Source organism: Sinocyclocheilus grahami, unplaced genomic scaffold, assembly GCF_001515645.1.
Source record: "Sinocyclocheilus grahami isolate Dianchi unplaced genomic scaffold, SAMN03320097.WGS_v1.1 scaffold12.1, whole genome shotgun sequence".
NCBI classification, from domain to species: Eukaryota; Metazoa; Chordata; class Actinopteri; order Cypriniformes; family Cyprinidae; genus Sinocyclocheilus; species Sinocyclocheilus grahami.
The window spans coordinates 3,560,587-3,573,993 of NW_015505191.1; positions in this window are offsets into that span (position 1 = coordinate 3,560,587).

Below are 13,407 nucleotides of genomic sequence, written 5' to 3' on the forward strand. Positions count from 1 at the left end.
GAGAGAGAGAGAGAGAGAGAGAGAGAGAGGGAGAGGGAGGGGGAGAGGGGGGAACTCACATCACAGTGGAGTCAGCTGTCTTAACCGTGGCTTGTGTACTGCACACATACCAGCTTCATCACTGTGTCTGTCACGTGACTCTGTTCCCCTTTCGGGGTCTGTCTTTACATTTATTTTGAAAGATGAAGCTCGCGATTATGGTAAGGGGCGTTACAATTGCGACGAGTGCTTGCGGTGTTCGGCCAATCACAATGCACTGGGTCAGCTGGCCAATCAGAGCAGACTGCGCTTGTCGGAAGGAGGGACTTTGAAGAAAACGAAGCGTTTTTGAGAGGCGGGGCATAGAGGAACTACAATAATGTGCAGTATTTGAAAAATAATGTGTTTTTTGAACATTAAAGCATGTCAACATATTCTGTTACACCAAATACACAAAATAATGATCTTTAAAAAAGCATCATATGACCCCTTTAATAACTGTAACCACCCAATGCAAACACATCTTTCTGATCAGACAGAATACACCTAGATTTTTTTTAAGCTTCGAGAGTGATGTCATCAGCAAAACTTGTTTTTTGGGTCCCATCTCCTCCTATAACACAAAAGCACTATTGTTTGCCAAGAGTATAAGCAGCATTAAGGACATGAATGCCAGTGAGACAGATATCAAGAGAGAAAGAAAGCAAATGAATGTTGATTATTGAGCTCGGAAGTAATTTACATTTACATTTAGTCATTTAGCAGATGCTTTTATCCAAAGCGACTTATAAAGTAGAAGCAATCAGACCAACGAGAGAGCAACAATATACAAGTGCAGTGACAAGTCTCAGTTAGTCTAGCACAGTGCACATAGCAAGTTTTAAAAAAAAAAAATTTATAAATAAATTAGACCAAAACAAATAGAATAGAATAGGTAAGTGCTAGTATTAATTGGTCAGGTGATGGCGAAAAAGATGTGTCTTTAGACAAGTCGTAATGTTTTATTATCTAATAATCTGAAATCGCATTCATTTCAATTCACAAAAGCAGAAAGCTGTTTTCTTCAAATTTCTCTTAAGCTCATAATATTTCACCCGGGTTTGACCTAGAGAACTCATTCACAAATATGGAAATTTCAGTGGTGAAAAAGTGGTCCACATCCAACACAAAAATCTCTCCAAATCCAGATCTGTTACTCCGGGGTGTCCTAAACACTGCTAGTTTAAATGTGGCTTGAGGTTTGGTTCTTTCAGTCTTTTTTAGCTGCATTTCTGGAGCTGGTTTTTCCACACTGACGGCACTGTTTTTTTTGGTGAAATGAGGCTGAACTCTGCACACATTTGGCTTTGGTGCTCCATTTTCTCTCCCTGAGGCATTCTGGGTGGTAGAGAGCTCATAACATTATTTATCCACTGTGTGTTTCTTAAGCTGCATTAGAAGTTTGCTGACTCACATTGTCAGCAAGGCAGGAAACGGCATATTATGTATAATAAACTGACTTCAAACATTTATTAAGGCTAGGCACTAAACCATATGCAATGTCTGGGCAAGCAGCAAAAACCAGACGTAGTTTACGGTGGGGAGTCTGGGGACACCTTTTTTTGCCATTGCCAATTTTGTCTTCACCACATTATTAAGTAAATTGCAGCAGGGATTCTCATAATACAGATAATATAGATACATATTTTTTCATAACAAATATTAGATTATATAATAAAAGTATCTTATTTAATATCCAATGAGTGGCAATCCAATGCCGTAAAAAATGCCGTTGTCATCAGTAGAGGAAAGTATCGCTGTAATGTTCTGTCCAGCACATCACTTTCAGACACACAATCCAATCTATCACTTTTTTACGGCGCAATTCCAGTGAAATGGCAACAACGATAAAATGCTAGCAACATAGCTCACTCCTCACATTGTCTGTAAGCTGTAATTTTGGTTTATTGAATAAAGTCATATGAGGACAGTTAAGAGGCCTTCATACTTAAAGTCAAATCGTTACTGCTAGACCAACGAGTCATACTTCATTTTCACATGCTGATCCATTAATTTATCTACTGACTTACAAAATCCCAGGATCAACCAGTGTAGAAATTTTATCACAAGTTCATATGAGCACCTGAATTGGTAAGCAAGAATCATTGCTTCCTCAAATCACTGCGTACTGAAAGCTTAGTTATATGTTGAAAATTGCAACTCATTGTGCTGTGTTGAAATTGTTGCCTAAATGATCATCAGACATTTCTATTCTTAATATTACTGTTTAAATTTCAGTTTGGATATTAGCAAATGCAGACCTGACCGCCGAATCATTTTTTTTTTTTTTTTTATAAAAACAGTTTTAATGTTTTTGAAGTAAGTATTTTATGTTTCACAAAGACTGGAATTACAGAAAAAAATAATTACAGTAAAAAAAAAATACAGTAAAAATAAAAAAGTAATAAAAAGTAAGAATCTAAACTGACTGTTTTCTATTTTAATATATTTTAAAATGTAATTTATTTCTGTGATGACAAAGCTAAATTTTCTGCAGCCATTTACTGCATAATCCTTCAGAAATTATTCTAATATGCTGATTTGATGCTCAAGAAACATTTCTTATTATTAATCAATGTTTAAAAAAACAGTTTTGCTGTTTAATATTTTTGTTGAAACCATGATACATTCTTTTAGGATTATTTTATGAATAGAAAGTTCATAAACACATTATAAATGTGACCCTGGACCACAAAACTTAAGTCTTAAGTTGCTGGGGTATATTTATAAAAAAAATAATTAGGACATTAAGTAAAGATCATGTTCCATGAAGATATTTTGTAAATGTCCTACCGTAAATATATCAAAACTTAATTTTTGATTAGCAATATGGCTTGCTAAGGACTTAATTTGGACAACTTTAAAGGTGATTTTCTCAATATTTAGATTTTTTGCACCCTCAAATTCCAGATTTTCAAATAGTTGTATCTCGGCCAAATATAGTCTTATCCTAACATACCATACATCAATGGAAAGCTTATTTATTCAGCATCATTCAGATTGTGAATAAATCTCAATTTAAAAAAATGTACCCTTATGACTGGTTTTGTGGTTACAAATAGGGCTGCACGATTAATCTAATGCGATTGTCATGCGCATTTTGTTAGTAAAGCCGGTTCTGTAATCAGCAGAAGAGCCTCGCCACCTTCATCGAGTGGGTGTCCTGCAAGTCCCAGCTGACCGTGGACATCGCGGACAACAACACCAGCCCCACTCAGGACCCTGAGCCCAGCCCACCATCTCCCCGCGGTACGGAGCATAAACCTGAGCCCACCGATGACGAAGGGCAATTTCCCGCCGCGATCCACGAGCTGGAGCAAAGCCCAACGGCTGAGAAGAGGATCGCCTCGGATGTTGAGCCCAACGCATCAGACCAGGTGCGAGAGCCGGTGACAATGCCCACCAGGAGGGAGCAAGCCGTGGACTGTGTGAGCGCGAAGAGGAGCTCCGCCCCCAGCATCATGGCTGAGGGTGAGCGGACTATGGAGGGTATTCAGGGCCAAAATGAGGAGGTGAGCGGACTATGGAGGGTATTAAGGGCCAAAATGAGGAGAAGAGACCGCGGGATCCCCAGTCCAGCCCAGGAAGGGCTCCTGATCCCCAGTCCAGCCCAGCAAGGGCTCCGGATGTCTCGTTCAGCCCAAGAAGGGCTCCTGATCCCCAGCCATCGATCCATCAGCTCCACCGGGCTCCCTCGTCCCTCCGGCTCCGCCTTGGTCGGGCGTCGACCCACCATCGCCTCTGGACTCCTCTCCTCTGGCTGCGCCTCGTCGCTCTGTCCTACCGGCTCCATTGGGCACCTTCCTCCCGTCAACTCCACCTTGGTCCTCAGTTGCTCCAGCTCCACAGCGGATCTCTGGACCTCCGCCTCGGTCGCCAGAGCCCTCGGCTCCACCCTGGCCCCCCGGATCCTCGGCATCCCCCTGGCTTGTTGGCTCTCCGTCTCTGGCTCGGGCTCCTCCTCCACCTGCTCCGCTGCCGTTGGTCGGCCCCCTGGAGTCGGTGGACATTCCTCCTCCATGGCTCCTCCCTCCGTCGGCTCCACCATGGGCCGCTATTATGGCTGTGGCCTGGGTCCCACCTGGCTCCTCCTCCTGCTCCGGTTCCCTCCTGTCGTCTCCCTGGCTCCTCCCTCCATCGTCACCTCCCTGGACTCTGTTAGCCATCCTCCTCCTGTAAGTCTGTCCTCCACCGGAACCTCCACCTGTCTGCTCTGCCTGCCAGCCCTTTGCCTTCCCCTGTCACCATCTCACATCCTCTGCGTTGTCCCCCTCCGCCCCTCCCTCTGTTTCTACGGTGCGACAGGGGGGGGGGGGGCAAGTAATGTAACACCCCTGTGGACTGTTTGTTGGGGTTTCTGCCCCTTTTGTTGGTTGTGAATGTTACCCCGAGTGTGTGTGTCTCATCTACCCGAATCTGCCTTGTTGTCTCTACATTAAATATCCTTATTTGAATCCTTGTCGTCCTCATCATCCTGCCTGCCTCCACACACTGTGACCGTGACAATTGCATTATAAATATACTTTTATTTTAATGAAAATTATAAGAACTCAGATAAACCATATATTGCTGTAGTCGTGTGTTTATTAGTCACGTTGAATCAATGAAAGCAGTTGAATCTTCTGTTTATTCAGCTGCAGCGATAGGCATTTCCTGGGTTTCTTCTGCGAGGCGTATTTGGAGTTTCAGCACGAGAGTGCCCTCTGGCCTTTGGATGGAGATTTACTGCTGATCACAGAACCGTGCTTCACTGAAAGATACGCATGACAATCGCAGCTTCTGTCGAATCACGATCTCGATTCCATTTGGATTTATCGTGCAGCCCTAGTTACAAATGTCTTTTCTGTCATCTTTCTGGCCCCAGATTTTTAATGGTAGTCTAAATATTCACAAGTGAAGCCTTCGGCAGACTGCTTTGATAAATATAGACAATTTCTATGCACACAGACATGCTTGCATGTGTACTATTGAATCAAGCAGAAATTTACACTGTACAACCACTCTTCAGGTGAGCACAAACACCTGTGTCAAAACTCACCACGACACATACAGTACAAAGACATTGAGTGGAAAAACACAACATGTTCACAATAGGAGTGTCATTCACAACTATCTGCATACAGGCTGCCATGCGCTCAGATATTTTGTCTGACGCAGTGACTGCAGCTGAACCTGTGGCACACTGCAGATGCTGCTTCTTACAAATTCAGTGTTGTACCAGTCACTTTTTTTTTTTTATTCGCTTCTACCTTTTTCTGGTCCTCACTTTATAATTTCCCTGTTTAGATATGAATAGCCACATATGCATGAATACACAAAAGCAAAATTTTTCCCTGAACGCGTTTTTCCCTGAAATAGCCATTGCAACAGCTAATGTCTCAATAGTATGGCATTATGACTCTCAAAAAGTAGAGTTCGTTGGTATGCAGTGCACGCTGATAAAATTAAGCAAACTGTAATAGAATACAAACAGGTAGAAAGTTAAACATGTTTGCTAACTGATCTTTAAATACCAACAGTCTACGACCAGCACCTGTAAGGTCAATTTACCTGATATCATTGATATATGTTATCCACTTTAGTTAGCGCTTACGCAAAAAAAAAAAAAAAAAGGTTTGTCATTTATAAATGTATTTTCGAAGCAGGAGAGAAACGCAGTACATTCAACGGTCAAATAAAATCCAGACGAAAATATCAGAGAACATAAGGCTTTCACAGTTTCCATGTGTATTTTATGACATGGTGTTTGTGGTGCAGAACACTGTAGGGTACCATGTTAAAGCATATTGTTGCAATAACGGTGTGGTTTTTATGATAGAAATGTAACATTTCTAGTCTCTGTGGGGATACAATGCTGTTTTTCATTCAATGTTATATGCTTGTAGGGTTGTGCAACTACTTCAATGCTAGGGTACTAGCAGGTTATCAGCAGATTCACCAAATAAAAATAACCACAGCTATGGGATAAAGCTTTAAAGGAGACATATTATGCCCATTTTTACAATATGTAATAAAAGTCTCTGGTGTCCCCAGAATGTGTCTGTGAAGTTTCAGCTCAAAATACTCCACAGATCATTTATTATATAATTTAGAAAATGCCTATTTTGAGTGGAAGCAGAAACACGCTGTTTTTCGTGCCCGTCTCTTTAAATGCAAATAAGCTGCTGCTCCCCGCTCCCTTTTCCAGAATAGAGCTGCGCCATTACAGCTTGTACCTGCTAAAAACATCTGTTTTGGTTCTGATTATCATGTTTATTGCGCTGAAATCATGCGTTTTAAACCACATTGGTTTAAACTTCTGATATATGTTTTTCTGAGTGCACACGTACAGAAAGCGGCTGTCACAGCATGTGAGTATAAACTACGTAAGTTCTCATTCATACACAAGTTTATGTTAAAAACACACGAGTTACAAAAACTGTTGGTTATGTTTGTGAAGGTCAACAGCTGGGAAATAAATTGCATGTTTATTTTAGATCTGTGTGGCAGCAGCAATATACAGTAAATAAATTAATAATTCCACTGATCTCTTGTCTCCTCTGAGGCTGGGACTCTAAATAGTGTTCTGTGCTCGTCTGTGCAGCTAAAGACAGACCAGTTAGCATGTTTTGCTCAAACTTTCGCCATGGCATTAGAACTGGTACAACGTTGTCGCATGCGAAATCAAATGACGGAGCCGTGGGTGGAAACTTACAGATTAAGGGGCAGTAATATTATAATGATATCCCTTTGCAATGTCACATGGGGAGTGAAATCAGACGCTCGTTTTTTCAGACGTTTGCAGAAAAAGGCTTACCAAAACAAAGTTACTGGGATAATCTTTTTCACATTTCCTTAGTTGGTAGATGCACCGGGGACCTGAAAAGTCAGATTTTCATGTCATGTCACCTTTAAATTAAACCGCGAGAATTAAACACATAAGGATCAATCTGAATGTTAAAATAAGTACAGGTTCTATTGGAACCAAGATATACGGACGTTTAGCAAACACGGTAATTCTGGCTAAAGGCCTGTTCACACCAAGAACGGTGACTATAATTCATAAAACTACAACAATAAATATAAGAGCGTCCACACCAACGGATGATAACATTGTGTTTATTATAAGCATGTGCTGTAGTTCTGTCATCCGCCGCTTTAAATGCTTCTAACTGGCTGTCAATGTTTTTATTATTCATCAGCTGGGGAAAAAAAATGGTTCTGAAAGTGATTTCAATTATATTGTTCCCCTGTGTCGTTATTATTATAGCTGTGTTGCGAATTCCCCCATTCACACAGAATTCGAACAATTATTTAAACTTTATAGTTACAGTTATCCTCTATGTGACCAGGCCTTAATTGTTGTATGCACTTGCCATAAAAAAATCCAATTGAAAACGCTACATCTAAACTCTGTCTGACATTCTGTCAAGACCTTCACACATACAATGCTGATAGTCAGATCACTGATAGTTGTACTGCTTTTATCACGTTAGTTGCAATGCTAGTTCATTAGCATTAGCAATGCATGTTGTACAGAGAAGGGCGTCTGCTCGAGGAAAGCTAGGAGGCTGTACAGTTATCTCCCATGTTGTAACTCTAAACTATACAACCTACTACCTCATCCCGAGACATCGCTGTAATAGTTGAAGGGGAGGAAATTAGAATCACCGCTGCTTACGTTTGCACATATGCAAGCATCCAAAACTCCTTTACTTAATCTTAAAAATAGGTGCAAATAAATTTATGCTAATAAATAGGTGCAAACTTAGATGCTAATGTTTAAAACATTAAAACAATGTTTACAGCATAAGTGTCAACACTGAACAGACGTTTTCTAGTCAGTGTCAGTGGCTGCAGTGAAGACTGTTGCGTTCACCTCGCAGACACATACCTATAGACACGAGCTTGTGCACAGAGTCACCACAAGTTCGGATCTACGGGTTTGTGGCAGCTGGCATCACTGCACTGCGTCACAGCTACACCAACTCCACCTTTCACTGGACACCGAAAATAATATCCACTGCATTACGAAATGCTAATTCTTATGACTGTTGAAACTTTTACCTCATGCACAGTTTAACAAAGCGGTTAAAAACAAAAAGACAGATACACACACACATGTTTGAAAGTTAAGTACTTTTTGGAAAGATATAATGGTCTTGCCAGGCAATACAGAGGAAGAAGATCATTATGTACATCACCTGAAATTCATGAAAAGGATAGATAAAAGATAAGATTAGGAATGCAAAAACAGAGAAAGGGACTGATGCTGTAAAATTAATTAATGGGGTCAGTTATGTATCCAAAAGAAATCGAAGAAAAAAGAACAAATTTACTCCAAGAATATTGCCTATATACAGAATAAGTCATATTGATTCGATGATTTAAACAAAAAATCCTAAATATCACCGCAACTTCAACACTGATCAGTATATAATAACTCACAATTAGGGCTGGGCGGTATATCAAGATTTTCTTTATAAGCGATTCGATATGAGGCAATACCGTTTATATCGATATTCAGTAGTTTGATACGAGCACATCTGAAAATATAGCGGAGGACACATACTGAGCTGCTGCGGGGAAAGTGCATAGTCCAATTTGTTCTAAACATGTGACAAGCTTCATATTAAGGCCTTTAAAAACTGGTAAGACATAGTTTATAGTTTCGTTTCATATATTAGTTTAAGCGGCTCGGCCCGTCATATGCTCTGACAGAAAGGCTGCATGTGCTGCTGACAGAGACACTAGGCTACTCACACTGTTTAATGTGTTTGAGATGTGCTGTCTTCCTGAATGCATAACTTACATTTCACAGGTATATTCTCCATTTGTAAATGTTAGAAAGCCATGGAAATATTTCCATTTTTCTGTCAGAAGTGCACAAGCCTTCTGGGATACTCCGCTAAACTTCACTTCAGTGACTGAGTGTCTGAGGGACTGAGTGCCGGCGTGCGCATGCGCGCCAAACAGACAGAGCTCAATTAAATAGGAGCGCAATAATTCTGACTAAAATATACATTTCGCTGAAATATTTGTAGTTGGACAATAAATGTGACATGTAGAATTTTAAACCTACAAGTAAGTCTATTTTTATGATAGCACTGACTGTAAAGTGACTAATGGCGTAATCAAAATAGCCTAACACAACTCTGTGCTTTTGTTCTCATTTATTTTCATTTTTAGTTTAGTGAATTTAACTTCAGCTTTAAAAGCCTTATTTTTGTTTTTAGATTGCAATGTTACAATGTTAGAATGAAATGTGATTTTAACCTTTTTTTGCACATAATATAAAGGCTTACATGGTTACATTCACTTTATTTGTTTTCATAGCCTTTAATATATATTGTTTTGTTGGACAACATTGGGCGGTAAGTGAAATATAAATATATATATATATTAAATACAGATTTTTTTTTTTTATCCAAATACAAAAACGAAAATACCGAGATATATACCGTATATCGCAAATCAGCCAAAAAACACAGAGATATGAATTTTTGCCCATATCGCCCAGCCCTATGCAGAATTATTGGGTGTGGTTTAACGAAAAATAACTTTTGAGTATATCATTTAATAACTAATTAGATAAATGATTAAGGTTAAGCTCCTACTAACATTTTTCACCAAAAATTCCTTGCATTTCGAATCACTACTGGTTTAAGACACATCCTTCAGAGTGAAGGTCAGTTTGAAAGACACAGGTGGTGTTTGCTGTGCCCGGATCAGACAACACCACTACTGTTGGATCAAATATACTGCAGTGACTGACATTTGAGAATGCAGCAATAGCAGAAACACTTTATTTGTTTTTTAATCTCTACACACTTAAAGTGTACAGTATATGCAACTTGAGCGGGAGTATAGAAATATCAAGTATCTAAATTTTAATAATAAACCTAACATTTTAAACCGATTTAGTGAGTTTTAGTAAAATATATATTCTGTGCATCAAATATATTTTTGGTTTACCCATTACAGTCATTTAATACACAGAAATAAGACATCACAAACTCTGCATAAAGGGCTTTCCCAGTCTGCAATACAAGTTGTAGGTGCAACAAGCTGCAATTAGAAATGCCATGATTCATGGTAGAGTGCCACTCCCTAAGGGAAATCAAAGGTTATTCCAGAACAATGTTAAAGATATCTACATTATAATTTGACCTATTTCTACACGGAGACGCAGTGTATTATATAATGAAAACTGCCAGAAAGAAAGAAAATAAGTTGTTGGTGGAACAAATCTTGAACATGCATATAGTACAGTCTCACATTTCAAATGTGTTTCCATGGTATCGTACGACCACTCAGAACCCATTGCAGTTATTTGCTTGATGATTTTTTTAGCCACTGGAAACGAATAAATTGTGACTCGTCAAACAGTACGTGGACAAAAATATCTGACAACAACCGAACCAGCAAAATTACTTTAAAAAAAAATATAAAAAAAAAATTTAAAAAAATTTGTTAAATGTTTGACCGCAGTTGACCTACATTTATTTAGGAAATTACCGTAATGTAGTGGTTTGGTATTTCTTACTTAAAATCAAAAAGTAAAATATTACAAAAATGTTTGCTTGTGAAGCGAAATGGAATGTGGACAACTGTGACTTCGGAGCTTATTTTTACAGCAATCCGGAGAGCTATCGCGACTTTTAAACTAAAAAGAAATGACACGACTCGATTGTAAATAAAATGCAGTTCGGAAAAAGTTGTGACTGAAAAAGAACTAAAAGAGCTGACAGAAGAAAAAAGGGCATAGGAAAGCAGCGTACCGGTGTAGGACGTCTGTCTATGGTGCTGACCAGTTCGATGTCCATACCGGAGTCAGCCTACACCTGATGGCAATATGGAGTCAGGCTTAGGGTGCAGACTAGGCCAATTCCGTTGCCCGCAAAAAATCTGAAGCAGAAAAGAAAGACAGTACGTTAGAAGAAAGTACAAAAGTGCTCATTCACACGATTGAACCATTAATACATAAACACGTCCTGACATGAATGGAGAACACATACAGCACCTACAAACTCGAAAAATAAGCCAAAACGGCAACCAGAGCAAATCGCCAAGTCATCGGCAGACAACACTGAAACAGCCCCTGTCCCCTCTTTCGCCCTCCTGTGCGGCCGGTCCTATCCGTATTTACCGTGAAAAAAAAATAATAATACGAAAACCCTCAAAAAATGGGTCAGAAAAGGTTCCGTGGAAGACTGAGAAGAGAAGGCGGAAAGGTCGAATGCGGTGAGATGTGGTCGAGGAGGAGCTGCGGCACTGCCCTGGCTACAGGGAGAGTGGAATTTGTGACCATGCAAAGGAAAGGGTGGTGTTTTCTTTTTTCTTTTTTTTGGCGCTTCGCTGTGCTGGGGTTTTTTGGATCTCAGCAGGGTCCTTGGCTGCAGTTCTGACTCCCCTTAGTGGTGCCAAAATGTGGACATTCCCCTTTGTCTTTAACTCCCATGAATAAAACTAACTGAGGGGCGATTCAAAACAAGCAAGGAGCGGATTGAAACAGAAACAAACTGACAGAGCAATGAAATAAAGCTATAAAAACATTCAGAAAGAAGTTTATAACGAAGATAAGCAGACACTGAAAGAGAAGTAGAGCGTAGTGCAGAAAAGAAAAAGCAGCTTTACGGACGACAGAACAGTCTAAAGAGTGAAGACTGAAAAGGACTGCTTTCACACCACATTTCTCTTTCTGCAAATATGCCATCTCTCCGTCTACACGAGCAGCACGCTCTCTCTCGCTCCTACTCCTCCCTCCTTCCTTCCAGTCGGCGTCCAATCCACGCCACGTAGTGAGAGAGAAAAAGAGATACACTTTTTTTCATCCTCATCAAAATGGCAGAGACAGAAAGTTACAAGCAAGAGAGAGAAAGAGAGCTAGCGAGAGACAGCACAGCTCACTGTCCTCTTATGGAAAAAGCCACAGGAAGCAGTCCGAGTGCTGTATCACTTCTTTCTTTAAGGCGCAAACTCACTCAGATTAACGAAATGATGGCGAAAAATATTTTCATTATGCCCGACGATCAAATATAGTGCCCGCTGCAGACAGGGAGCTGTGCCCACCATGTTAAACGGATGAAATTAATAGCATTTTGTATCTGTGTCTGTCCATCCATCTGTCTCTCTGCCTGGGTCTGTCTGTCTGTCTATCTGCTTGTCTCCATATCTATTTGCTTGTTTACATGGCTGCCTAATCCAGGCATTGGCACAGTCTCTTCAACGCTCCCTGTGTGTGTGTGTGAGACAGTCAGTGTGTCAGTTGGTCACAGTCTGGCTGGCGGTCCGCCGCTCCCCAGACAGTCAAACATATTTGAGTGCTATTACCTCACTGTCACAGAGACCCTTTCACCTACATTATTCATCATCCACCTAAAAAAATATGTATTTTTGTCCTTCCCTTTATAAATAAAACACGTTACATTTCGTTATTTTGCAACCTGACGAAAATATTTTCATAGCCGAATGCTTTTCTACATGAAGAAGAGTGTATCCGCCCTCTGAAGTTGCAGAATCACATGAGAATTGTTCATGAAATGGTTCATGAGATCTCAATATGGTTTCCCTTTTATCCTGCAATGAAGCCCAATTCATCTATGGTGTGCAACATGGCAGGAGGGGAATAATTTCAGGGGTGCACATTCCGCAGCCAGCATGTGGTGCTACATTATATTCGTTCCCCACATTTTTTACTTTCCAAAGGTGCCAACGTGTTCTGATCAGGAGACAGAAAATATTGTATCCTTTCCAATAAAAAATAAATAATAAACATGAATTTAGATCATGTTCGAAGATAAATAAATAGATAAACAAAAGATTTCTATTTCAAATAAATACTGTTATTTTGAACTTTCTATTAAAATATCCTCATAGTAATAACCATGTGGGCAGCAATTCTGGAGTAATGCTGATGAAAATTCAGCTTCGCCATCACAGGAATAAATTACATTTGATATATTATACATATAATATAATATATATATACAATATATTAAAGTAGAAAACAACCACTTTTTATTATGATCTATATTTTACTGTATTTCTGATCAAATAAATGTAGCCTTGGTGAAGCTTCTTTCAAACACATTTGAAAAGTCTTACCAACAGTAGTGTATATAATATTAAATACATATTTAATATTAAATACACTAATGCTAATAAATATTTGAATTATTCTGGGTTAAATGTCAATAAATTAGGTTAACATCTGCTCACAAACAACTGCAACATAATGAAATTGTCTGTAGGAGCTTATAAGGGGGACGAGGGGGGTACAAAGAGGCTTTTTAAGTCTCTTCCACATCCTGCTCCTCTTGAATCTAAATGAGCAGATTTGACTTTCAGGTGTCTGCCAAGCCCCCTTGTCTGCCCCTTGTTTGCCCTGTGCCCGCTCTTCTCTCCCCC